Source organism: Somniosus microcephalus, unplaced genomic scaffold (genome assembly GCF_052327205.1).
Source record: "Somniosus microcephalus isolate GS21.2 unplaced genomic scaffold, FLI_Smic_1.0 unresolved_chr3, whole genome shotgun sequence".
Taxonomy (NCBI): Eukaryota; Metazoa; Chordata; class Chondrichthyes; order Squaliformes; family Somniosidae; genus Somniosus; species Somniosus microcephalus.
This window is the reverse complement of record NW_028225181.1, coordinates 7846689-7873818: the sequence shown is the minus strand read 5'-3', so window position 1 is coordinate 7873818 and position 27130 is coordinate 7846689.

Genomic DNA, 27130 nt, shown 5'->3' with positions numbered 1-27130 from the left:
ATACGGGATATATATAGGGAGGGCGATAGAGAGAGAGAGGGGGACAGAGGGTGCCGGAAAAAGAGACAGGGACAGAAAGCGTTAGAAAGAGAGAGAGACAGGAACAGAGGGAGATGGAGAGAGAGATGGGGCAGAGGGCGATAGAGAGAGAAACAGATGGAGAGAGGGACGTTTCGTGGAGTATAAATAGAAACTCTTTCTATGTCATGATGTATAAAAATTGCAGAAAGCTACTTTAGAAGAAGCCATTATTTGTTTATTGAAAAAGACAGAGAAAATACATTGAATGTGATAATGTCCATTTTATATTTGGTATAAATGTTTGAATTAGGAGATAAAAAATTGAGAGTACGAGGAAGTTTGATTCCCACTCTTTGATTGGTAAATACCAAAAATAGTTAAACACTTTTCAACACTAAGAGCAGGGAATAATTTTGTGGAGAATGTTTGAGAGAAAAAACATTCGAAGCGAAATTTGTAAATTAACATCTTTACATCAACAAAGTCAGTCTGATTGGTTCTCCTGTCCAGGAAGAAAGATGAATGTTTATTTCTTTTACATCATAGCTTTTCCTGCTATTTGAGTTTAATTATGTGACGCAAATTGTGTATGTGTTTGTCTGCACTTGTGAATAAGTGCTGCGTTTCTTACATGTTACATGGGGGGCGCTGATTCAAGAAGACCACGTTTATTAATGGAAGTGATTGATGTTGGAAATACGGACACCCGTTTTGTTCAATTCTTTTTAATACTGTGAACTAAAGAACTATAGCACTTTATATGCTTTGGTTGTCTGGTTGCATTGTGATTATCATTCTAATTTCATATCTGGATAGAGAGCACATCAGCAGCATAGGAATGCCATTGCTCCTGCTGCTTGTGCAGCCATTGCTATCGTGACATGCGGGATGGGCTATAACTTTAATTGATAACTTTAAAATTAATACAAATTGCATCAATAGATGCGCCTCTTGCAGCTCACATTGGGCTTTTGAATGGTGTGTCCATGAACAACCGTGTAATTGAGTGCTGTTTCTGAAGTGTTAATGCATTATTATGCAGTTCTTTTATATCCCAGTCATTTCTGACATATATATTTTTAATAGATAGTGTATATGACGAACTAATAGATTTTAATAAATTCTACCGTCAACCAACTTGCAGTATGGTCATATGAATGATAAATTAATTTTTATATATGTAAGTGTGAGGTGGTGCATTTTGGTAGGAGGAATAAGGACCCTACCTACTCCTTGCAGAATAAGTCTAAATGGGTTAGAGGCACAAAGGCATCTCATTAGAAGGAGCAACACAGTTCAGAAAGTCATACAAGAGCGAAAAGAGCTCTGGGGTTCATATCTGGAGGAATAGATTTCAAATGAAGAGCTATGTTATGTTAAAATTACAGAAAATTGTCTGATTGACCCATGATTTGAGACGGTGGGGGAAAATACCATTACTGTATAAATGTTGTTAAGTGGTTGTTGTAAAAGTCGTTGTTGAAAAAGATTTTGTAAGTTTTGCTCCCGTAAAATTTGCCTCTGGATGAAAAGGGCGCTCAAAGGGGTTTGTGGCCGTTCCTTAGATGGAACATTGGCAGAGAGGAGCTGAGGGTAGGGGATTGGGTGGGGAGGGGCTGAGTATATTAGGTGGGGTGGGGAGGAGCTGAGGATATTAGGTGGGGTGGGGAGGGGCTGAGGATATGAGGTGGGGTGGGGAGGAGCTGAGGATATTAGCTGGAGTGGGGAGGAGCTGAGGATATTAGGTGGGGTGGGCAGGAGCTGAGGATATTAGGTGGGGTGGGGAGGAGCTGAGGATTTTAGGTGGGGTGGGGAGGGGTTGAGGATATTAGGTGGGGTGGGGAGGAGCTGAGGATATTAGGTGGGGTGGGGAGGGGCTGAGGATATTATGTGGGGTGGGGAGAAGCTGAGGATATTAGGTGGGGTGGGGAGGAGCTGAGGATATTAGGTGGGGTGGGGAGGAGCTGAGGATATTAGGTGGGGTGGGGAGGAGCTGAGGATATTAGGTGGGGTGCAGAGGAGCTGAGGATATTAGGTGGGGTGGGGAGCAGCTGAGGATATTAGGTCGGTTGGGGAGGAGCTGAGGATTTTAGGTGGGGTGGGGAGGAGCTGAGGATATTAGGTCGGGTGGGAAGGAGATGAGGATATTAGGTGGGGTGGGGAGGGGCTGAGGATATTAGATGGCGTGGGGAGGAGCTGAGGATATTTGGTGGGGTGGGGAGGAGCTGAGGATATTAGGTTGGGTGGGGAGGGGCTGAGGATATGATATTTGGTGGGGAGGGGCTGAGGATATTATGTGGCTGGGGAGGAGCTGATGATATTAGGTGGGGTGGGGAGGAGCTGAGGATATTAGCTAGGGTGGGGAGGAGCTGAGGATATTAGGTGGGCTGGGGAGCAGCTGAGGATATTAGGTGGGGTGGGGAGGAGCTGAGGATATGAGATTGGGTGGGGAGGGGCTGAGGATATTAGGTGGGGTGGGGAGGGGCTGAGGATATTAGATTGGGTGGTGAGGAGCTGAGGATATTAGGTGGGGTGGGGAGGAGCTGAGGATATTAGGTGGGGTGGGGAGGAGCTGAGGATATTAGGTGGGATGGGGAGGACCTGAGGATATTAGGTGGGATTAGGTAGAGCTGAGGATATTAGGTGGGGTGGGGAGGAGCTGAGGATATTAGTTGGGGTGGGGAAGAGCTGAGGATATTAGATGGGATGGGGAGGAGCTGAGGATATCAGGTGGGGTGGGGGAGCTGAGGATATTAGGTGGGCTTGGGAGGAGCTGAGGATATGAGATTGGGTGGGGAGGGGCTGAGGATATTAGGTGGGGTGGGGCGGAGCTGAGGATATTAGGTGGGGTGTGGAGGATCTGAGGATATTAGTTGAAGTGGGGAGGAGCTGAGGATATTAGGTGGGGTGGGGAGGAGTTGAGGATATTAGGTGGGGTGAGGAGGAGCTGAGAATATTAGGTGGGGTGGGGAGGAGCTGAGGATATTAGGTGGGGTGGGGAGGAGCTGAGGATATTAGGTGGGGTGGGGAGGAGCTGAGGATATTAGGTGGGGTGGGGAGGAGCTGAGGATATTAGGTGGAGTGGGGAGGAGCTGAGAATATTAGGTTGGGTGGGGAGGGGCTGAGCATATGAGATTGGCTGGGGAGGAGCTGAGGATATTAGGTGGGGAGGAGCTGAGGATATTAGATGGGATGGGGGGAGCTGAGGATATTAGGTGGGGTTGGGAGGAGCTGAGGATATGAGATTGGGTGGGGAGGGGCTGAGGATATTGGGTGGGGTGGGGAGGAGCTGAGGATATTAGGTGGGGTGGGGAGGGGCTGAGGATATTAGGTGGGGTGGGGAGGAGCTGAGGATATTAGGAGGGGTGGGGAGGAGCTGAGGACATTAGGTGGGGTGGGGAGGAGCTGAGGATATTAGGTGGGGTGGGGAGGAGCTATGGATATTAGGTGGGGTGGGGAGGGGCTGAGGATATTAGGTGGGGTGGGGAGGAGCTGAGGATATTAGGTGGGGTGGGGAGGAGCTGAGGATATTAGGTGGGGTGGGGAGGAGCTGAGGATATTAGGTGGGGTGGGGAGGGGCTGAGGATATTAGGTGGGGTGGGGAGGAACTGAGGATATTAGGTGGGCTGGGGAGGAGCTGAGGATATTAGGTGGGGTGGGGAGGAGCTGAGGATATTAGGTGGGGTGGGGAGGAGCTGAGGATATTAGGTGGGGTGGGGAGGGGCTGAGGATATTAGGTGGGGTGGGGAGGAACTGAGGATATTAGGTGGGGTGGGGAGGAGCTATGGATATTAGGTGGGGTGGGGAGGGGCTGAGGATATTAGGTGGGGTGGGGAGGAGCTGAGGATATTAGGTGGGGTGGGGAGGAGCTGAGGATATTAGGTGGGGTGGGGAGGAGCTGAGGATATTAGGTGGGGTGGGGAGGGGCTGAGGATATTAGGTGGGGTGGGGAGGAACTGAGGATATTAGGTGGGCTGGGGAGGAGCTGAGGATATTAGGTGGGGTGGGGAGGAGCTGAGGATATTAGGAGGGGTGGGGAGGAGCTGAGGATATTAGGTGGGGTGGGAGGAGCTGAGGATATTAGGTGGGGTGGGGAGGAGCTGAGGATATTAGGTGGGGTGTGGAGGAGCTGAGGATATTAGGTGGGGTGTGGAGGAGCTGAGGATATTAGGTGGGGTGGGGAGGAGCTGAGGATATTAGGAGGGGTGGGGAGGAGCTGAGGACATTAGGTGGGGTGGGGAGGAGCCGAGGATATTAGGTGGGGTGTGGAGGAGCTGAGGATATTAGGTGGGGTGGGTAGGACCTGAGGATATTAGGTGGGGTGGGGCGGAGCTGAGGACATTAGATGGGGAGGGAAAGGGCTGAGAATATTAGGTGGGGTGGGGAGGAGCTGAGGCTGTTAGGTGGGCTGGGGGGCAGAGCTGTGAATATTAGGTGGGGTGGGGTGGAGCTGAGGCTATTAGGTGGGCTGGGGGGCGGAGCTGTGAATATTAGGTGGGGTGGGGTGGAGCTGAGGGTATTAGGTGGGGTGGGGAGGAGCTGAGGATATTAGGTGGGTTGGGGAGGAGCTGAGGATATTAGGTGGGGAGGGGAGGAGCTGAGGATATTAGGTGGGATGGGGAGGGGCTGAGGATATTAGGTCGGGTGGGGAGGAGCTAAGGACATTAGTTCGGGTGGGGCAGACCGGAGGATATTAGGTGTGGTGGGGAGGAGCTGAGGATATTAGGTGAGGTGGGGTGGGGAGGAGCTGAGGATATTAGGTGGGGTGGGGAGGAGCTGAGGATATTAGCTGGGGTGGGGAGGAGCTGAGGATATTAGGTGGGGTGGGGATGGGCTAAATGGCACCGAGTCTCGGAAATGTCATACATAATGAGGAGGATGGTAACAGATTTCAGCAAGTGATATACTGACTGGTCAAAGGGAGAGCTTAAGAAATAGGAGCAGCATTAGGCCATTCTGCCCTTCCATCCAACTCCATCATTCAATATCATCATGGCTGACCTTCGGTTAAAAGGACATTCATGTAACTCCTTCTGACTGAACCTCATTCCTGCATGTAATGTTATCTCCTTACTCAGTTCACTGCTATATTTTGCATTAACAGAATAAATTATCATTGGAGCCGAATGATGAGGAGAAATTTCTTCACTCGCTGGGTGGTGAATCTTTGGAATTCTCTTCCCCAGATGGCTGTGGAGGTTCAGTCGTTGATTTATTTAAAGAAAGATATCGATAGATTTTTGAATATTAAGGGAATCAACGGACCTTGGGATAGTTCAGGAAAGTGGCGATGAGGTACAAGATCAGCCATGACCTTATTGAATGGCGGAGCATGTTCGAAGGGACAAATGGCCTACTCCTGCTACTATACCTTATGTTCTTATGAAAGTAAGACCCTAAATGCCAATCACATTTGGCTGGGTCTTGTGCCATCAAACTGTTCCTCATGTTGGAGGGTCCGAGAGCTTAACAAAAGAACATAAGAAATAGGAGCAGGTTTAGGCCATTTGGCCCCTCCAGCCTGCTCCGCCATTCAATAAGATCATGGCTGTTGTGATCTTGGCCTCAACTCCACTTTCCCGCCCACTCCCGTTGACCCCGCTATAGCTCAAATATCTGTCTATTACAGCCATGAACACATTCAAGGACTCCGCCTCCACAGCTCTCTGGGGTAGAGAATTCCAAAGATTCATAACCTCTGAGAGATGAAATTCCTCCTCATCTCCGTTTTATATGGGCGACCCCTTATTCTAAAACTATGCCCCCAGTTCTAGATTCCCCCACGAGGGGAAACATGCTGCCTGCATCTACCCTGACAAGCCCTCTCAGAAACTTAGATGTTTCAATAAGATCACCTCTCATTCTTCTAAAGCACAATGAGTATAGACCAAACCTGCTCAAACTTTCTTCATAAGACAAAGCGTTCCTCTCAGGAATCAACCTAGTGAACCTTCTCTGAACTGACTCCGATGCAAGTATATCCTTCCTTAAATAAGAAGACCAAAACTGCACACAGTACTCCAGGTGTTGTCTCACCTGCGCCTTCCACATTTGTAGCAAGACTTTCCTACTTTTATACTACAACCCCATTTCAATAAGGGTAACATTCCGTTTGCCTTTCTAATTAATTGCTGTACCTGCATGCTAAATGTTTGTGTTTCATGTACGAGGAACATTAGATCCCTCTGTACCGCATCATTTTGCAGTCTATCTCGATTTAAAGAATATATTGTGTTTTTATTCTTCCACCCAAAGTGGATAACCTCACATTTTCCCAAATTATACTCCATCTGCCAATTGTTTGCCCGCTCACTCAACCTGAGTATATTGCTTTGCAGACACTTTTTGTCCTCCTCACAACATAGGGTCTGATGAAAGGGTGGAACTGAAAGAAATCAGTATTTGTAGGGAAATGGCGTTAGGAAAATTGATGGGACTGAAGGCCGATAAATCCCCAGGGCCTGATAATCTACATTGCAGGGTACTTAAGGAAGTGGCCCCAGAAATAGTAGATGCATTGCTGGTCATCTTCCAGAACTCGATAGACTCTGGAACAGTACCCATGGATTGGTGGGTAGCTAATGCTATCCCACTATTCAAAAAAGGTGGTAGAGAGAAAACGGGGAATTATAGATCGGTAAGCCTGACATCGGGAGTGGGGAAAATGCTCGAGTCTATTATAAAAGATGTAATAGCAGAGCACTTGGAAAGCAGTGACAGGATCGGACAAAGTCAACATGGATTTACAAAAGGTAAATCCTGCTTGACTAATCTACTGGAATTTTTTGAGGATGTAACTGGTAAAATATATAAGGGAGAACCAGTGGATGTGGTGTATTTGGACTTTCAGAAGGCGTTCGATAAGGTCCCACATAAGAGATTAGCGTGTAAAATTAAGGCACATGGGATTGGGGGCAAGGTATTGACTTTGATAGAGAACTGGTTGGCTGACAGAAAGCAAAGAGTTGGAATAAATGGGTCATTTTCCGAATGGCAGGCAATGACTAGTGGGGTACCGCAAGGATCGGTCCTAGGACCCCAGCTGCTCACAATATATATTAATGATCTGGATGAGGGAAATGGATGTAATATCTCCAAATTTGCAGATGAAACAAAGCTGGGTGGGAGGGTAAGCTGTGAGGAGGATGTCGTGAAACTCCAGTACGATTTGGACAGGTTGGGTGATTGGGCAGAAATGGCAATTGCACTATAATGTGGATAAATGCGAGGTTATCCACTTTGGTGGCAAAAACAGGAAGGCAGATAATTATTTGAATGGCAATAGATTGGGAGAAGGGGAAGTGCAAAGAGACCTGGGTGTTCTTGTGCACCAGTCGCTGAAGGTAAGCATGCAGGTGCAGCAGGTGGTTAAGAAGGCAAATGGTATGTTGGCCTTCGTAGCAAGAGGGTTCGAGTACAGGAACAAGGATGTCTTGCTACAGTTGTCCAGGGCCTTGGTGAGACCGCACCTTGAGTACTGTGTGCAGTTCTGGTCGCCTTACCTGAGGAAGGACGTTCTTGCCATGGAAGGAGTGCAGCGAAGATTCACCAGGCTGATACCTGGGATGGCAGGAATGACGTATGAGGAGAGATTGTGTCGACTGGGGTTATACTCAGTGGAGTTTAGAAGATTGAGAGGGGATCTCATCGAAACCTATAAAATTCTGTCAGGCCTGGACAGACTAGATGCAGTTTCCAGTTTCCTGGCCCCAACCATCTCCTTTTCACTATGGACATCCAATCCCTCTACACCTCCATCCCCCACCAGGACGGCCTTCAGGTGCTCGGATTCTTCCTTGAACAGAAGCCCAACCAGTCCCCATCCATCACCACCCTCCTCCGCCTGGCTGAACATATTCTCACATTGAACAACTTCTCCTTTGACTCCACTCACTTCCTCCAAATTAATGGTGTTGCTATGGGAACCCACATGGGCCCTAGCTATGCCTGCCTGTTCATGGGATATGTGGAACATTCTTTGTTCCAGTCCTACTCAGGTCCCCTCCCTCACCTCTTTTTCCGGTACATCGATGACTGTATTGGTGCCGTTTCCTGCTCTCGCCCTGAACTGGATAAGTTCATTCACTTTACTTCCAATTTCCACTCTGCCCTCACCTTCACATGGTCCATCTCCGACTCTTCCCTTCCCTTCCTTGACTTCTCCATCTCCATTTCTGGCAATCGGCTTTCAACAAACATCCACTACAAGCCCACCGACTCCCACAGCTACCTGGACTACACTTCCTCCCACCCCGCTTCCTGTAAGGACTCTATTCCATTCTCCCAGTTTCTCCGTCTCCGCCACATCTGTTCTGACGATGCCACCTTCCATACTAGTGCTTCTGACATGTCTTCCTTTTTCCTCAACCAAGGATTCCCCTCTACTTTGGTTGACACGGCCCTTGACCGTGTCCGTTCTATTTCCCGCACTTCTGCCCTCACCCCTGCCCCTCCCTCCCAGAACCACGATAGGGTTCCCCTTGTCCTCACCTTTCACCCCACCTGCCTCCACATTCAACGGATCATCCTCCGCCATTTCCGCCACCTCCAACGGGATCCCACCACCAAACACATCTTCCCCTCACCTCCCCTTTCAGCATTCCGATGGGACTGCTCCCTCCGCAACACCATGGTCCACTCCTCAATCACCCCCAACAGCCCTGCTCCTTCACCTGGCACCTTCCCGTGCAAGCGCAGGAGTTGCAACACATGCCCTTTTACCTCCTCCCTTCCCACTGTCCAGGGCCCCAAACACCCCTTCCAGGTGAAACAGCGATTTACTTGTACTTCTTGCAATTTAATATACTGTATTCGCTGCTCCCGATGCGGTCTCCTCTACATTGGGGAGAGCAAACGCCGATTGGGCGACCGCTTTGCAGAACACCTCCGTTCTGTCCGTACGGGGGACCCTGAGCTTCCGGTCGCCTGTCACTTTAATTCATCGCTTCACTCCCACTCTGATCTCTCTGTCCTCAGGCTATTGCATTGTTCCAATGAAGCTCAACGTAAGCTCGAGGAACAGCACCTCATCTTTCGAGTGGGCACTTTGCAGCCTGCCGGACTCAACATTGAGTTCAACAATTTCAGATAATTATCCCTGCCCCCATTTATCATGCAGTATGATTTTTGCCATTCCCATTTGCAACATTTTATCTTTCCTGCCTCTTACAAAAGTATAGGATGTTCTTTCTACTCCTTCCTCCCCTCCTAACCGCCCCCGCCCCCCGCCTCTGCACCTGCTTAATATCTGTTACATCTCCAGCTTCTTCCAATTCAGATGAAGGGTGCCAGACCTGAAACGTTAACTCTGTTTCTCTCTCCACAGATGCTGCCTGGCCTGCTGAGTATTTCCAGCATTTTCTATTGTTATTCCTAGATGCAGCAAGGAGTTTTTGATGGCCGGGGTGTCCAGAACCAGGGGTCATAGTCAAGGATAAGGGGTAAGACATTTAGGATTGAAATGAGGAGGAATTTCATCAGGGGATGAAATTCCTGCATTGAGGTGGGAGCAGTGTAATCTACGCTGTCCAGGGGATGTAATGCCTGTGTTGAGGCGGGAGTGGTGTAATCTACACTGTCCAGGGGATGAAATTCCTGCATTGAGGTGGGAGCGGTTTAATCGACGTTGTCCAGGGGATGAAATTCCTACATTGATGTGGGAGCGGTGTAATCTACGCTGTCCAGGGGATGACATTCCTGCATTGAGGTGGGAGCAGTGTAATCTACGCTGTCCAGGGGATGAAATTCCTGCATTGAGGTGGGAGCGGTGTAATCTACGCTGTCCATGGGATGAAATTCCTGCATTGAGGTGGAAGCGGTGTAATCTACACTGTCCAGGGGATGAAATACCTGCATTGAGGTGGGAGCGGTGTAATCTATGCTGTCCAGGGGATGAAATGCCTGCATTGAGGTGGGAGCGGCGTAATCTACGCTGTCCAGGGAATGAAATTCCTGCATTGTGGTGGGAGCGGTGTAATCTACACTGTCCAGGGGATGAAATTACTATATTGAGGTGGGAGCGGTGTAATCTACGCTGTCCAGGGGAAGAAATTCCTGCATTGAGGTGGGAGCGGTGTAATCTACACTGTCCAGGGGATCAAATTCCTGCATTGAGGTGGGAGCGTTGTAACCTACGCTGTCCAGTGGATGAAATTACTATATTGAGGTGGGAGCGGTGTAATCTACGCTGTCCAGGGGAAGAAATTCCTGCATTGAGGTGGGAGCGGTTTAATCTACACTGTCCAGGGGATGAAATTCCTGCATTGAAGCGGGAGCGGTGTAATCTACACTGTCCAGGGGATGAAATTCCTGCATTGAGGTGGGAGCGGTGTAATCTACGCTGTCCAGGGGATTAAATTCCTGTATTGAGGTGGGAGCGGTGTAATCTACACTGTCCAGGGGATGAAATTCCTGCATTGAGGTGGGAGCGGTGTAATCTACGCTGTCCAGGGGATGAAATTCCTTCATTGAGGTGGGAACGGTGTAATCTATGCTGTCCAGGGGATGAAATTCCTGTATTGAGGTGGGAGCGGTGTAATCTACACTGTCCAGGGTATGAAATTCCTGTATTGAGGTGGGAGCCGTGTAATCTATGCTGTCCAGTGGATGAAAATCCTGCATTGAGGTGGGAGCGGTGTAATCTACACTGTCCAGGGGATGAAATTCTTGCATTGAGGTGGGAGCGGTGTAATCTACGCTGTCCAGGGGATGAAATTCCTGTACTGAGGTGGGAGCGGTGTAATCTACGCTGTCCAGGGGATGAAATTCCTGCATTGAGGTGGGAGCGGTGTAATCTACGCTGTCCAGGGGATGAAATTCCTGCATTGAGGTGGGAGCGGTGTAATCTACACTGTCCAGGGGATTAAATTCCTGCATTGAGGTTGGAGCGGTGTAATCTACGCTGTCCAGGGGATGAAATTCCTGTATTGAGGTGGGAGCGGTGTAATCTATGCTGTCCAGGGGATGAAATTCCTGCATTGAGGTGGGAGCGGTGTAATCTACACTGTCCAGGGGATTAAATTCCTGCATTGAGGTTGGAGCGGTGTAATCTACGCTGTCCAGGGGATGAAATTCCTGCATTGAGACGGGAGCATTGTAATCTACGCTGTCCAGGGGATGAAATTCCTGTATTGAGTTGGGAGCAGTGTAATCTATGCTGTCCAGGGGATGAAATTCCTGCATTGAGGCGGGAGCAGTGTAATCTACGCTCTCCAGCTGATGAAATTCCTGCATTGAGGTGGGAGCGGTGTAATCTACACTGTCCAGGGGATTAAATTCCTGCATTGAGGTTGGAGCGGTGTAATCTACGCTGTCCAGGGGATGAAATTCCTGTATTGAGGTGGGAGCGGTGTAATCTATGCTGTCCAGGGGATGAAATTCCTGCATTGAGGTGGGAGCGGTGTAATCTACACTGTCCAGGGGATTAAATTCCTGCATTGAGGTTGGAGCGGTGTAATCTACGCTGTCCAGGGGATGAAATTCCTGCATTGAGACGGGAGCATTGTAATCTACGCTGTCCAGGGGATGAAATTCCTGTATTGAGTTGGGAGCAGTGTAATCTATGCTGTCCAGGGGATGAAATTCCTGCATTGAGGCGGGAGCAGTGTAATCTACGCTCTCCAGCTGATGAAATTCCTGCATTGAGGCGGGAGCAGTGTAATCTACACTCTCCTGGGGATGAAATTCCTGTATTGATGTTGGAGCGGTGTAATCTACGCTCTCCAGCTGATGAAATTCCTGCATTGAGGCGGGAGCATTGTAATCTACACTGTCCAGGGGAAGAAATTCCTGCATTGAGGTGGGAGCGGTGTAATCTACGCTGTCCAGGTGATGAAATTCCTGCTTTGAGGTGGGAGCGGTGTAATCTACACTGTCCAGGGGATGAAATTCCTGCATTGAGGTGGGAGCGGTGTAATCTACGCTGTCCAGGGGATGAAATTCCTGCATTGAGGAGGGAGCAGTGTAATCTACACTGTCCAGGGGATGAAATTCCTGCATTGAGGCGGGAGCGGTGTAATCTACACTGTCCAAGGGATGAAATTCCTGCATTGTGGTGGGAACGGTGTAACCTACGTTGTCCAGGGGATGAAATTCCTGCACTGAGGCGGGAGCGGTGTAATCTATGTTGTCCAGGGGATGAAATTCCTGGATTGAGTTGGGAGCATTGTAATCTACGCAATACAGTGGATGATATTCCTAGTTGAGGCGGGAGCAGTGTAATCTATGCCGTTCAGGGAATTAATTATTTGGATGCAGAATGGAGTAATTTAATCCGGACTGCGGTGGGAGATTTGTAATATAGGCGGACGTGGGAATGTAAACCCTTGATTGATGCGGCAGCAGTATGATCTAGGCTGCCATTGGAATGAAATTCCGGGACTGTGGCATCGGCCGTGTAATCTTTGAAGCCCTGGGAATGCAATTCCTGGATTGTGGTGGGAGCAGTGTAATCGAATTGGCCGTGAAAATGATAATCCTCGACTGAATAGGAGCAATGGAATCTAGGCATCCCTGGAAAAGAAGTTCTCAGATGGAGGCACGTGCAGTACAACCTCGGCATCACGGGAAGGAAATACCTGGACTGAGGGAGTAGCTGTGTAATCTCCGTGACTCTGGGAGTGGAATTCCTCAATTGAGCCGAGAGCAATGTAAACTATGTGGCCATAGGGATCAATTTCATGAAATGAGATGGGAGCAGTGAAATCTACTATGCACTGGAAATTAAATTGCTGGAGTGAGTGGAAGCAATGTAATCTAGGTGGCCCTGGGCATGGTATTCGTGGACTGAGGCGTGAGCAGTGAAAAATAGGTCGTCCATGGAATTACATTCCAGGAATGAGTCGGTAGCAGTGTAATCTATGTGAGACTCGGGATTAAATTCCTGACTGAGGCGGGAGCAGTGTAATACACACGGTCCTCAGACTGCAATTCCTGGACTGAGGTGGGAGCAGTGTAATACACGGGGTCCTCAGACTGCAATTCCTGGACTGAGGCGGGAGCAGTGTAATACACACGGTCCTCAGACTGCAATTCCTGGACTGAGGTGGGAGCAGTGTAATACACGGGGCCCTCAGACTGCAATTCCTGGACTGAGGCCGGAGCAGTGTAATACACGGGGTCCTCAGACTACAATTCCTGGACTGAGGCGGGAGCAGTGTAATACACGGGGTCCTCAGACTGCAATTCCTGGACTGAGGCGGGAGCAGTGTAATACACGGGGTCCTCAGACTGCAATTCCTGGACTGAGGCGGGAGCAGTGTAATACACGGGGACCTCAGACTGCAATTGCTGGACTGAGGCGGGAGCAGTGTAATACACGCGGTCCTCAGACTGCAATTCCTGGACTGTGGCGGGAGCAGTGTAATACACGGGGTCCTCAGACTGCAATTCCTGGCTGAGGCAGGAGCAGTGTAATTCCCACGGTCCTCAGACTGCAATTCCTGGACTGAGGCGGGAGCAGTGTAATACACGGGGTCCTCAGACTGCAATTCCTGGACTGAGGCGGGAGCAGTGTAATACACGGGGTCCTCAGACTGCAATTCCTGGACTGAGGCGGGAGCAGTGTAATACACGGGGTCCTCATACTGCAATTCCTGGACTGAGGCGGGAGCAGTGTAATACACGCGGTCCTCAGACTGCAATTCCTGGCTGAGGCGGGAGCAGTGTAATTCGCACGGTCCTCAGACTGCAATTCCTGGACTGAGGCGGGAGCAGTGTAATACACGGGGTCCTCAGACTGCAATTCCTGGACTGAGGCGGGAGCAGTGTAATACACGGGGTCCTCAGACCGCAACTCCTAGACTGAGGCGGGAGCAGTGTAACATTGGCAGCCCTGGGCATTACATTGCTTGACTGAAGCAATGACAGTGTAATATGGTCGACCCTAGAATTGCATTTCCTGGACTGAGGCATGAGCAGTGTAATCTAGCCTGCCATGGGAATGATATTCCCGTTTTCAGACAGGAGCAAGGTAATCTGGTCGGCCCTGGGGATGCAATTCCTGAACTGAGGTGGGAGCAGTGTAATCTTGGTGGCCCTGCAATTAAATTCCTGGATTGTGGCGGGGGAAGTGAAATTCAGGCGGTCGTGGACTGAGAATCCTGGTCAGAATCGGGAGCAGACTAATCTAGGCCTCCCTGGAAGTAAATACTTGGAATGAAGCAGGAGCAAGCTAATCTAGGCGGTCCAGGGAATGAAATTCCTGGACTGAGGCGGGAGCAGTGTAATACACGCGGTCCTCAGACTGCAATTCCTGGACTGAGGCGGGAGCAGTGTAATACACGGGGTCCTCAGACTGCAATTCCTGGCTGAGGCAGGAGCAGTGTAATTCCCACGGTCCTCAGACTGCAATTCCTGGACTGAGGCGGGAGCAGTGTAATACACGGGGTCCTCAGACTGCAATTCCTGGACTGAGGCGGGAGCAGTGTAATACACGGGGTCCTCATACTGCAATTCCTGGACTGAGGCGGGAGCAGTGTAATACACGCGGTCCTCAGACTGCAATTCCTGGCTGAGGCGGGAGCAGTGTAATTCGCACGGTCCTCAGACTGCAATTCCTGGACTGAGGCGGGAGCAGTGTAATACACGGGGTCCTCAGACTGCAATTCCTGGACTGAGGCGGGAGCAGTGTAATACACGGGGTCCTCAGACCGCAACTCCTAGACTGAGGCGGGAGCAGTGTAACATTGGCAGCCCTGGGCATTACATTGCTTGACTGAAGCAATGACAGTGTAATATGGTCGACCCTAGAATTGCATTTCCTGGACTGAGGCATGAGCAGTGTAATCTAGCCTGCCATGGGAATGATATTCCCGTTTTCAGACAGGAGCAAGGTAATCTGGTCGGCCCTGGGGATGCAATTCCTGAACTGAGGTGGGAGCAGTGTAATCTTGGTGGCCCTGCAATTAAATTCCTGGATTGTGGCGGGGGAAGTGAAATTCAGGCGGTCGTGGACTGAGAATCCTGGTCAGAATCGGGAGCAGACTAATCTAGGCCTCCCTGGAAGTAAATACTTGGAATGAAGCAGGAGCAAGCTAATCTAGGCGGTCCAGGGAATGAAATTCCTGGACTGAGGCGGGAGCAGTGTAATACACGCGGTCCTCAGACTGCAATTCCTGGACTGAGGCGGGAGCAGTGTAATACACGGGGTCCTCAGACTGCAATTCCTGGCTGAGGCAGGAGCAGTGTAATTCCCACGGTCCTCAGACTGCAATTCCTGGCTGAGGCGGGAGCAGTGTAATTCGCACGGTCCTCAGACTGCAATTCCTGGACTGAGGCGGGAGCAGTGTAATACACGGGGTCCTCAGACTGCAATTCCTGGACTGAGGCGGGAGCAGTGTAATACACGGGGTCCTCATACTGCAATTCCTGGACTGAGGCGGGAGCAGTGTAATACACGCGGTCCTCAGACTGCAATTCCTGGCTGAGGCGGGAGCAGTGTAATTCGCACGGTCCTCAGACTGCAATTCCTGGACTGAGGCGGGAGCAGTGTAATACACGGGGTCCTCAGACTGCAATTCCTGGACTGAGGCGGGAGCAGTGTAATACACGGGGTCCTCAGACCGCAACTCCTAGACTGAGGCGGGAGCAGTGTAACATTGGCAGCCCTGGGCATTACATTGCTTGACTGAAGCAATGACAGTGTAATATGGTCGACCCTAGAATTGCATTTCCTGGACTGAGGCATGAGCAGTGTAATCTAGCCTGCCATGGGAATGATATTCCCGTTTTCAGACAGGAGCAAGGTAATCTGGTCGGCCCTGGGGATGCAATTCCTGAACTGAGGTGGGAGCAGTGTAATCTTGGTGGCCCTGCAATTAAATTCCTGGATTGTGGCGGGGGAAGTGAAATTCAGGCGGTCGTGGACTGAGAATCCTGGTCAGAATCGGGAGCAGACTAATCTAGGCCTCCCTGGAAGTAAATACTTGGAATGAAGCAGGAGCAAGCTAATCTAGGCGGTCCAGGGAATGAAATTCCTGGACGGGGTCCGGGCCATTCTAATCTAGCGTTCTCTGGGAATTAAATTGCTGCACTGAGGGAGGGGCAGTGTAATCACGGTGGCCCTGGGAATAGAATTCTTGGATTTAGGTTGGCGCAGTGTAATTTAGGGGTCCCTGGATATGAAGTTCCTGAGCTGAGGCGGGAGCCATGCAATCAATAAGGCCCAGCGATTGAATTTTCAGGATTGAGATGGGAGAAGTGTAATCTAGGTGTCGCTGGTTGTGAAATTCCTGCGCTGAGGCGGGAGCAATGTAATCTAGGTGTCCATTGTTGTGAAATTACTGAGCTGAGGCGGGAGCAGTGTAATCTAGGTGTCGCTGGTTGTGAAATTCCTGAGCTGAGGCGGGAGCAGTGTAATCTAGGTGTCCCTGGTTGTGAAATTCCTTAGCTGAGGCGGGAGCAGTGTAATCTAGGTGTCACTGGTTGTGAAATTCCTGAGCTGAGGCGGGAGCAGTGTAATCTTGGTGTCGCAGGTTGTGAAATTGCTGTGCTGAGGTGGGAGCAGTGTAATCTAGGTGTCGCTGGTTGTGAAGTTCCTGAGCTGAGGCGGGGGCAGTGTAATCTTAGTGTTGCTGGTTGTGAAATTCCTGAGCTGAGGCGGGTGCAGTGTAATCTAGGTGTCCCTGGTTGTGAAATTCCTGAGCTGAGGTGGGAGCAGTGTAATCTAGGTGTCACTGGTTGTGAAATTCCTGAGCTGAGGCGGGAGCAGTGTAATCTTGGTGTCGCAGGTTGTGAAATTGCTGTGCTGAGGTGGGAGCAGTGTAATCTAGGTGTCGCTGGTTGTGAAGTTCCTGAGCTGAGGCGGGGGCAGTGTAATCTTAGTGTTGCTGGTTGTGAAATTCCTGAGCTGAGGCGGGTGCAGTGTAATCTAGGTGTCGCTGGTTGTGAAAGTTCTGAGCTGAGGTGGGTGCAGTGTAATCTAGGTGTCGCTGGTTGTGAAATTCCTGAGCTGAGGTGGGAGCAGTGTAATCTAGGTGTCCCTGGTTGTGAAATTCCTGAGCTGAGGCGGGAGCAGTGTAACTAGGTGTCACTGGTTGTGAAATTCCTGAGCTGAGGCGGGAGCAGTGTAATCTAGGTGTCGCTGGTTGTGAAATTCCTGAGCTGAGGCGGGAGCAGTGTAATCTAGGTGTCCCTGGTTGTGAAATTCCTGAGCTGAGGCGGGAGCAGTGTAATCTAGGTGTCACTGGTTGTGAAAGTCCTGAGCTGAGGCGGGAGCAGTGTAATCTAGGTGTCCCTGGTTGTGAAATTCCTGAGCTGAGGCGGGAGCAGTGTAATCTAGGTGTCGCTGGTTGTGAAATTCCTGAGCTGAGGCGGGAGCAGTGTAATCTAGGTGTCCCTGGTTGTGAAATTCCTGAGCTGAGGCGGGAGCAGTGTAACTAGGTGTCACTGGTTGTGAAATTCCTGAGCTGAGGCGGGAGCAGTGTAATCTAGCTGTCGCTGGTTGTGAAATTCCTGAGCTGAGGCGGGAGCAGTGTAATCGAGGTGTCCCTGGTGGTGAAATTCCTGAGCTGAGGCGGGAGCAGTGTAATCTAGGTGTCACTGGTTGTGAAATTCCTGAGCTGAGGCGGGAGCAGTGTAATCTTGGTGTCGCAGGTTGTGAAATTCCTGTGCTGAGGTGGGAGCAGTGTAATCTAGGTGTCGCTGGTTGTGAAGTTCCTGAGCTGAGGCGGGGGCAGTGTAATCTTAGTGTTGCTGGTTGTGAAATTCCTGAGCTGAGGCGGGTGCAGTGTAATCTAGGTGTCCCTGGTTGTGAAATTCCTGAGCTGAGGCGGGAGCAGTGTAACTAGGTGTCACTGGTTGCGAAATTCCTGAGCTGAGGCGGGAGCAGTGTAATCTAGGTGTCGCTGGTTGTGAAATTCCTGAGCTGCGGCGGGAGCAGTGTAATCTAGGTGTCACTGGTTGTGAAAGTCCTGAGCTGAGGCGGGAGCAGTGTAATCTAGGTGTCCCTGGTTGTGAAATTCCTGAGCTGAGGCGGGAGCAGTGTAATCTAGGTGTCGCTGGTTGTGAAATTCCTGAGCTGAGGCGGGAGCAGTGTAATCTAGGTGTCCCTGGTTGTGAAATTCCTGAGCTGAGGCGGGAGCAGTGTAACTAGGTGTCACTGGTTGTGAAATTCCTGAGCTGAGGCGGGAGCAGCGTATTCTAGGTGTCGCTGGTTGTGAAAGTCCTGAGCTGAGGCGGGAGCAGTGTAATCTAGGTGTTGCTGTTTGTGAAATTCCTGAGCTGAGGCGGGAGCAGTGTAATCTAGGTGTTGCTGTTTGTGAAATTCCTGAGCTGAGGCGGGAGCAGTGTAATCTAGGTGTTGCTGTTTGTGAAATTCCTGAGCTGAGGCGCGAGCAGTGTAATCTAGGTGTCGCTGGTTGTGAAATTCCTGAGCTGAGGCGGGAGCAGTGTAATCTATGTGTCGCTGGTTGTGAAATTCCTGAGCTGAGGCGGGAGCTGTGTAATCTAGGCGTCCCTGTTTGTGAAATTCCTGTGCTGAGGCGGGAGCAGTGTAATCTAGGTGTCGCTGGTTGTGAAAGTCCTGAGCTGAGGCGGGAGAAGTGTAATCTAGGTGTCGCTGGTTGTGAAATTCCTGAAGTGAGGCGGGAGCAGTGTAATCTATGTGTCACTGGGTATGAGATTTCTGGAATGAGGAAGAAGCATTTTATGCATGCGGCATTGGGAATGGATTTCTTGGACTGAGGTGGGAGCAGCCTAATCTAGACCTCCCTGGAAGGAAACACTTGTATGGAGGCAGCAGCAGTGCAATGTAGGCATCGCTGGGAATAGAATTCTTGGACTGAGGTGGGAGCACTGCAAAGTTTGTGACCTTGGCAATGAATGTCGAGGAATACGGCGTGAGGGATGTAATCTAGGCAGCCCAAGGAATGGTATTACTGAACTGAGGCGGGAGCAGTGTAATCTAGTTGGCCTGGGAATGCCTTTCCCGGACTGAGGCCTCAACAGTGCAATCTAGGCTTAGCTGGGAATGACATTCCTCAACTGAGGGAGGAGCAGTTAAATGTAGGTGGCCATGGTGATGACATTCCTGAAATGAGGCGCGGGCATTGCAATCTTGCTGAACCTGGGAATTACATTATTTTTCTAAAGTGGGAACAGCGTAATGTAGGCAGCCCTGGGAATAAAATGTCTGAAATAAGAAGGGAGCTGTTTAAGGTGGGCGACCGTGGGAATGAAATTACTGGATTGGAGCGGGAACAACGCAATTTAGACTGCCCTGGGAATGAAATTCCTGGACTGAGGTTGGAACAGTGCAATTTAGGGTGCACTAGGGATGAAATCCCTGGACTGAGATGGAACAGTGCAATTTAGGCTGCTCTAGAGATGAAATTCCTGGACTGAGGTTGGAACCTTGCAATTTAGGCTGCACTAGGGATGAAATTCCTGGACTGAGATGGAACAGTGCAATGTAGGCTGCCCTACGGATGAAATTCCTGGACTGAGTTGGAACAGTGCAATGTAGGTTGCCCTGGGGATGAAATTCCTGGACTGAAGCAGTAGCGGTGTATTCGAGGCAGCCCTGGGAATGAAATTCCTGGACTGGGGTGGGAGAGTGAATTCAAGGCTGCCTGGGAATGAAATTTCTGAAGTCAGGGAGGAGCATTATAATATAGGCAGCTCTCGGAATTAAATTCTTGGATTGACACGGGAGCAGTCTTATCCGGGCGGCTGAGGGAATTATGTGCACGGACAGAGGTGGGAGCAGTGTAATTAAGGCAGACCAGGAAATGGAATTCCTGGACTAAGGCAGGAGTGGTGTAATCTGCATGACATTCAGACCTGGCCTGATAAGTAGCAAGTTACATTTGCGCCACACAAGGGTGAGGCAATAGCTATCACCAACAAGAAAGAGTTTAACCACAGCAACTTGACATTCAACGGAATTACCATCGCCAAATCCCCCACCATCAATACCCTGGGGTTTCATCATTTACCAGAAACTTTACTGGACCAGCTGCATAAATACTGTGGCTACAACAGCGGTCATCGGCTGGGTATTCTGCAAGAACTGTCTCATCCCTTGACTCTCCAAAGACTTTCCACCATCTGCAAGGCACAAGACCTGTGTATGAGGAAAAATTCCCCATTTAGCTGGGTGAGGGCAGCTCCATCAACACTCAAGAAGCTCGACACCACCCAGAACAAAGCAGCCCATATGACTGCCACCCCATCCAAGATCTTAAGCATTCCTTCCCTCCACCGCCGGCGCACCGTGGCTGCAGTGTCTATCATGTACAAGATGCCCTTCAGCAACTTGCCAAGGCTACTTCGACAGCACCTCCCAAACCTGCGACCTCTTCCCCCGAGAAGGACAAGAGCAGTAGGCTCATGGGAGCACCATCACCTCCAAGCACCCCTCCAAGGCACACACCATTCTTACTTGGAAATATATCGCCGTTCATTCATCGCCGCAGGGTAAAATTCCTGGAACTCACTCTCTAAAAGCATTGTGGGAGGCCATTCATCACATGGACTGCAGTAGTTCAAGAAGGTGGCTCACCACCACCTTCTCCAGGGAAATTATGAATGGGCAATAAATGCAGGCGTTGTCAGCGAAGACCATATCCCATGAACAAATAAAACAAAATCATAGTGAGCCTGGGATGAAATTCTTGGATAGACGTGGCAGCAGTATGACCCACTCCACCTATGGATTGAAGTTCATGGACAGAGACGGGAACAATGTAAACTAGATGGCCCAGAGAATACAATTCCTGGACTCAGATAGGAACAGTGTAATATGGCATCCCTGTCAATGAAAATTCCGGATTGAGGTGGGGAGTGGAAATCTAGGCGGTCCAGGGAACCTAATTCCTGGACTAATGGACGATGAATGTAATCAATCCGGCCCTATGATTCGAATGAGGTGTGAGTAGAGCAATCTGCGTGGACATGTGAATTAAATGCCTGGACTGAGGGAGGAACAGTGCAATCCAGGCGGACCTGCGAATGAAACTCCTGGAGAGTGCCATCAGCAGTTTAATCTTGGTGGCCCTGGGAATTAAATTCATTGACTGAGATGGGAACAGTGTAATCTAGTCTGCTCTGGGAACGAAATTGCTGGACTGAGGGAGGAGCAGCAAATCTTGGTAATCTGGGAATAAGATTCCTGGACTGAGGCGAGAGCAGTGTTCTCTAGACAGCCCTACGATTGATTTTCCTGAACTGAGGCGGGAGCTGTGAAATCAGTACGTCTCTGGGAATATAATCCATGGACTGAGGGAGGAGCAGTGTAATGCAGGTGGCTCTGGGAATGTCATTACTGGACTGAGGCTGGAGCAGTGTAATCTAAGCGGCACTGGGAATGAGAATTCCTGGGCTGAGATGGCAGCAGATTACTGTAGGTTGCCCTTGCCATGGAATTAATGGATTGGGGCGGGATCAGTGTAATCTAGGCTGCCTGGGAAATAAATTCATCGTCTGTGGCGGGAGCAAAGCAATATAGGATGCAACTAGAATGACATAACTGGATTGAGGCCGGATCAGTGTAATCTAGACAGACCTGGGAATGGAATTCCTGGGCTGAGGCGGGAACAGTGCAATCTGGACGAGATTCAGGCTTGGGCTGATAAGGGACAAGTAAAATTTGCAACACACAAGTGCCAGGCAATGATTTTCACACAAAAGAGAGAGCCTAACAACCGCCCCTAGATAGTCAACAGCATTACCATCGCCGATTCCCCCACCATCAAAATCCTGGATATCACCATTGACCAGAAACACAACTGGACCAGCTTCATAAATACTATGGGCTAGAAATTCAGTAGGCTTTGCGCCCACTTTTCACCAAAAGAGGGCTTTTGCGCCAGTTGCTGAGATTGCGCCGATATTCAGCGCAGTGGTAATGGCGGCATTAGCCAGTAGCGCTGCGCCGCCACCGATGACGTCATCGATGTGCGCAGTGCCCCGCTACCGCCCCGATACCAGCCCGACCGCCATATTGAGTAGCGGCCGCCTCTTCCGTAGCGGCCGCAAACAACGTTCAGAGAACGGGGCCGTACTGTAGCGTTAGTGGGGCGAGTTAAGGTGGAGGTGCGGCCGGCCGCTTTTTCGGCGGCCGCCTGCCCGCACCTCCTTCCCCGGCCTCCTCCACCCCCCCGCCCCCGCGGCATTGCTGGCTGTTTTCCGGGAGCCCGGCACTTCTCCGTGGCGCCGGGCTCTTTTGCCGGCACTAGCGAGCGGCGATCTCGCTGTTGCAGGCACCTCCCCCTTAAGAGAGGGAGGAAGGCCTGCAGTACCGCAGCCTACCGCTCCGCAGTGGGTGGCGCTGCGGCAACTAGCGCGCCGAAATTCAGTTTCAGCACCCCAAGCGGGGACGGCCACACCCTTGAACAGCGGCCGTCTTCGACTTGGGGCGCTGAAACTGAATGTCCGGCGAGCGCAAGTGGCTCCGCGCGCAGCGGTAACTTCTGGGCACAAGTGAGCTGGCGGGCCCAAACTGAATTTCTAGACCTATGGCTGCAAGAACAGCTCAGAGGCTGGGTATTCTGCGTCGAGTGACTCATCTTTTGAATCCCCAGAGCCTTCCGCCATCGACAAGGCACAAGTAAGAAGTGTGATGGAATACTCTGCAGTTGCCTGGATGAGTGCAGCATCAACAACACTCAATAAGCTCGACACCATCCAGGACAAAGTAGACCGCTTGATTGGCACCCCACCATAAACATTCACTCCCTCCACCTTCGGCGTACCGTGGCTGCAGTGTGTACCATGTACAAGATGTACTGCAGCAGCTTGCCAAGGCTTCTTCAACAGCACCTCCGGAACACACGACCTCTACCACCTAGAAGGACTAGGGCAGCAGGCTCATGGTAACACCATGACCTCCAAATTCCCCTCAACACCATCCTGAATTGGAAATATATCGCCGTTCCTTCATTGTCGATAGGTCAAAATCCTGGAACTCCCTTTCTAACAGCACTGTGGGAGTACTTTCACCACACTGACTGCAGCGGTTCAATAAGGCGGCTCACCACCACGGTCTCATGGACAATTTGGTACAGGCAATATATGCTGGCCTTGCCAGCGATACCCAAATCCCAGGAACAAATAAAATAATTCTTAGTGACCCTGGAATTGAAATTCCAGGATTACGGCAAGAGCAGCGAAATCTATTCTGTCCAGGGGATGAAATTTCTGGATAGAGGTAGGAGTAGTGTAATATAGTCAGCCCTATGGTTGAAATTGCTGGACTCAGGCAGCAGCAGTAAAAACTAGTCTGTTCATGGAATTACATTTCTGGATTCAAATGTGAAATGTATAATCTGGGCGGCCTTGAAAATGAAATAACTGGAGTGAGGCGGGAGCAGTGTAATGTAGGCTGCCCTGGGAATTGAATTCCTTGATTGACGAGGTATCTGTGTAATCTAGGCGGCCCAGAGAATTAAGCTCCTGGATTGAAGTGGGAGCAGTGAAATCTAGCGAGTCCAAAGAACAAAATTCCTGAACTCAGATAGGAGCAGTATATGTAGGCCTCCTACATTATTGGACTGAGGCAGGGACAGTGTGATCTAGGCAATGCAAGGGATTTATAATCCTGGACTGAAGCAGAAGCAGAGTAATCTAGGCGGCCCAGGGAATAACATTCTTGGTCTGAGGAGGACGCAATGTCTTCTAGCCAGGCCTCGGAATGAAATTACTGAACTGAGGTGGGAGCTGTGTAATCTAGCCAGCCTGGGAATGACATTCCTGGACTGAGGCAGCAACAGTGTAATCCCGGCGGTCCAGGGAATAAATTTCCTGGACTGAAGCCGGAACAGTGGAAAAGTGTCAGCCCAGGGAACACAATTCCTGGACTCAGGCCAGTAGTGTCATGTGTGATTACAATCTTTCCATCACTGTGTCTATCTCTAAGTCCCTGCCGTTTAGGAATATTTATTGATGGTGACTAATTTTACCTTGTTAGTCTGGGTTTGAATACATCAGATAACAAGATTGGGGCAATCCAGCCTTCTTTATTATTTTATTCATATTGTTTCTGTCACTTTCTCCTCTTTTGTTCACTGGTTGTGTTTATTCAGGAAGAGAAACTCCATTCTCTTTGATCAATCTCGGTATTTTATGCTCAGCTGAAATATTCCGCATTCGGTCACTTTTAATTTAAAACTGTGTACAACATGCTAACTTAGGTTGTGTTGCAATAACGTGTTGATTTGACATTGGTTCAATGAGTCTGTTTGTTCAATGTCTGTAATTAATGCTATTTACAGTGAGGCCTAATGATGTCACTCGGGGATTTTGCTCTGCTATAAGTAAAGAGCCCCCTTCACTGTCTCACCTCACAAAGTCACCGCGCTGCCTCCAGCACAAAGACCACCAGCGACTCACAGATGGGAAGACATGGCTGTGCCACCTCCACCGCCCCCTCCGCCCCTTCCTGATAATTGGCAAGAAGATGTGCGGATAGATAACTTATTTAATGAAATACGAAAGATTAACTACCCATCCTTGCTGCTGTTGGTGTTCCGAGTAAGTTCAATGACCAGTTATGAATTCCATAAATCAGGTTGCACTGTAATATTATTCTTGCTATTTACAGTGTGATTTTATTCATTCATGAGTTTCTGTGCTTGCATTTCTTGCATCATCTAAATCGTATAAATGCAAGTCTTTCTTTTTATCAATGTTAATGCATGAGTTGTTGTATAAAAATACTCGGATTGCCTCGCTACAGTTGGTGCCCCTGTTAAGACTCTATATCTAATAATTAACTCTGTTAGTTATGTTTAGCAGATTTAATGTTCTTATAATTTCCTCCCCCACCCCGGCAGCCCTCACTGCTGTTGGTGTCGCTGGTAAATCTCTGTATGCAGATTTCAATTCTGTAAATAATGCTTAACTGTATTTCTCTCCTTCTTTCCATGTTCCTTGTCATTCCCCATGCTTTCCACGCTGCTGTCCGCTATTGATTCTGAACGTGGTATGGTGTTACCGAGTTTGCAATATTCTATGTTCATTTCAAGCAACGATATTGAACCCAGACTCTTTATTTAACGAATTTCCTTCTGCTATCCACACTGATCATTCCTAACAGATAAGAAAAATGTTTTCTTGGTTTAGGAAAGTTTTCACCTAATGGCAAAGGTCTTCGACCTGAAACGTTAACTCTGTTTCTCTCTCTCCACAGGTGCTGCCTCACTTGCTGAGTATATACAACAGTTTCTGCTTTCATTTCAGATTTCCAGTATCCACAGTATTTTGCGTTTATTTTCGATTAATGATCGGAATGATTATTTAAACAGAGTCACAGGAACAAAATCCTGGCAGGTCATATTCATATCTTTAAATGTGTGAAATATCCGCTAATCATTCAGTTCCAGTCACTGTCTCCTATTCCACCAGCTCCAGTTCAGCATTAGTGGCACTGCTTCAGGTAGTTGGAACAGGATTACAAGGATAATTTACATTCTCATAAAATGTTCTTTAGCCAGATTTCAATACAGTAACGTGTAATCTTTGTTTTGAATTTACAATTAAGTCACATACCCGTCTGGCACAGTTCAGTGGATCTCTCAGTGAGACGCAGTGTGGTTCTCTATTGCCTCCTGCTGTACTTCAGGATAAACAATCCCAGCTGAGGTTAAGGCAATCCTTTGATATTTTGTCCTCTAATATTCTCTGCACAAGGTTGGAAACCAACATGTGAAATGTACAAGGATAATTCTCTTCAATTTGTGTTCAGGTGCTTTACAAAGGCGTTCAGCAGCACTTTGCCTGTTGGATTATTCGTCTGAATTCGATGTTGATAAATACATTTACTGAGGCATTTATTGCCAATGATAACTATGTATTGCGATTCAGAATCCATTTTTTGCAATGTTATTTGGAAAATCTTCCTTTCAATGAGCTACAATTTGCGTATTTCAAGAAAAATGCGGTAAACTCAATCCTCAAATCAAGTCTGACAGCCTAGTTGTCTTTATAAGTGCAGTTCACTTGTATTTATCTTAACATGGTCGTATTACATCCGTACATTTTAAATAGAATTGACTGTAATTATTGCATGCCAAGTTTGCAGTTTCTGTGGCATTCATTTACTGTTCTATATATAAAGGATATTCAAGCCAAGATCAGGAATCCAAGCGGGATTTCTAAATCCCGAACACAGGGCACAGAAGCGAACTGCACTGCTCAAATTGCTGACTGGTCCCGGGACATGGAGTTCTGTAAGAGTAAAATAACATCGGAACATAGGAAGAGGAGTAACCCATTTAGCCCCTCAAGCCTGTTTCGGCATTTAATGAGATCATGGCTGATCTGCGACCTAACTCCTTATACACGACTTTGCCCCGTATCCCCAAATATCCTTGGTTAACACAAATCTATCAATCTCAGCCTTAAAATTAACAATTGATCTAACATCAACTTCAGTTTTGCGGAAGAGAGTTCCAAATCTCTACCACCCTTTGTGTGCAGAAGTGTTTCCTAATTTCACTCCAGAAAGGTCTGGCTCTAATTTCTAGACGGTGCTCCCTAGTCCTAGAATCCCCAACCAGAGAAAATAGTCTCTGCCTATCTAGCAATCTGTTCATCTTAATGTCTTGAAAACTTCGATCAGATCACCCCTTAACCTTGTAAATTCTAAGGAATTCAATCGTAATTTGTGTAATTTCTCCCCATAACTTAGCCCTTGGAGTCTGGGTGTCATTCTGGTAAACATACGCTGCACTTCCTCCAAGCCCAATATATCCTCCCTAAGGTGTGGTGCCCAGAAAAGCTCACACTACTCCAGGTGTGATCTAACCAGGGCTTTGTATAGATGCAGCATAACCTCCACCCACTTGTGTTCTCAGGCTTTAGATATAACATCCAGCATTCAATTAGTGTTTTTGATTATTTTCTGTACCTGTCGATGATATTTTAATGATCTATATAGATGCTCCCCTGCCTCATTGGGGCGCCACTCTTTTTAGCTTCTCACCATTTAGAAAGTACCCTGTTCGATCCTTTTCATGTGCAAATTGGAAAACCTCACATTTGAATACGTTAAAATCCATGTGCCACATTATTACTCATTCACTGAATCTGTCGATATTCCTTTGTAATTTCATGCTTTCATCAATACTGCCCACATTGCTGCGTAACTTTGTGTCATCCGCAAATTTGGATA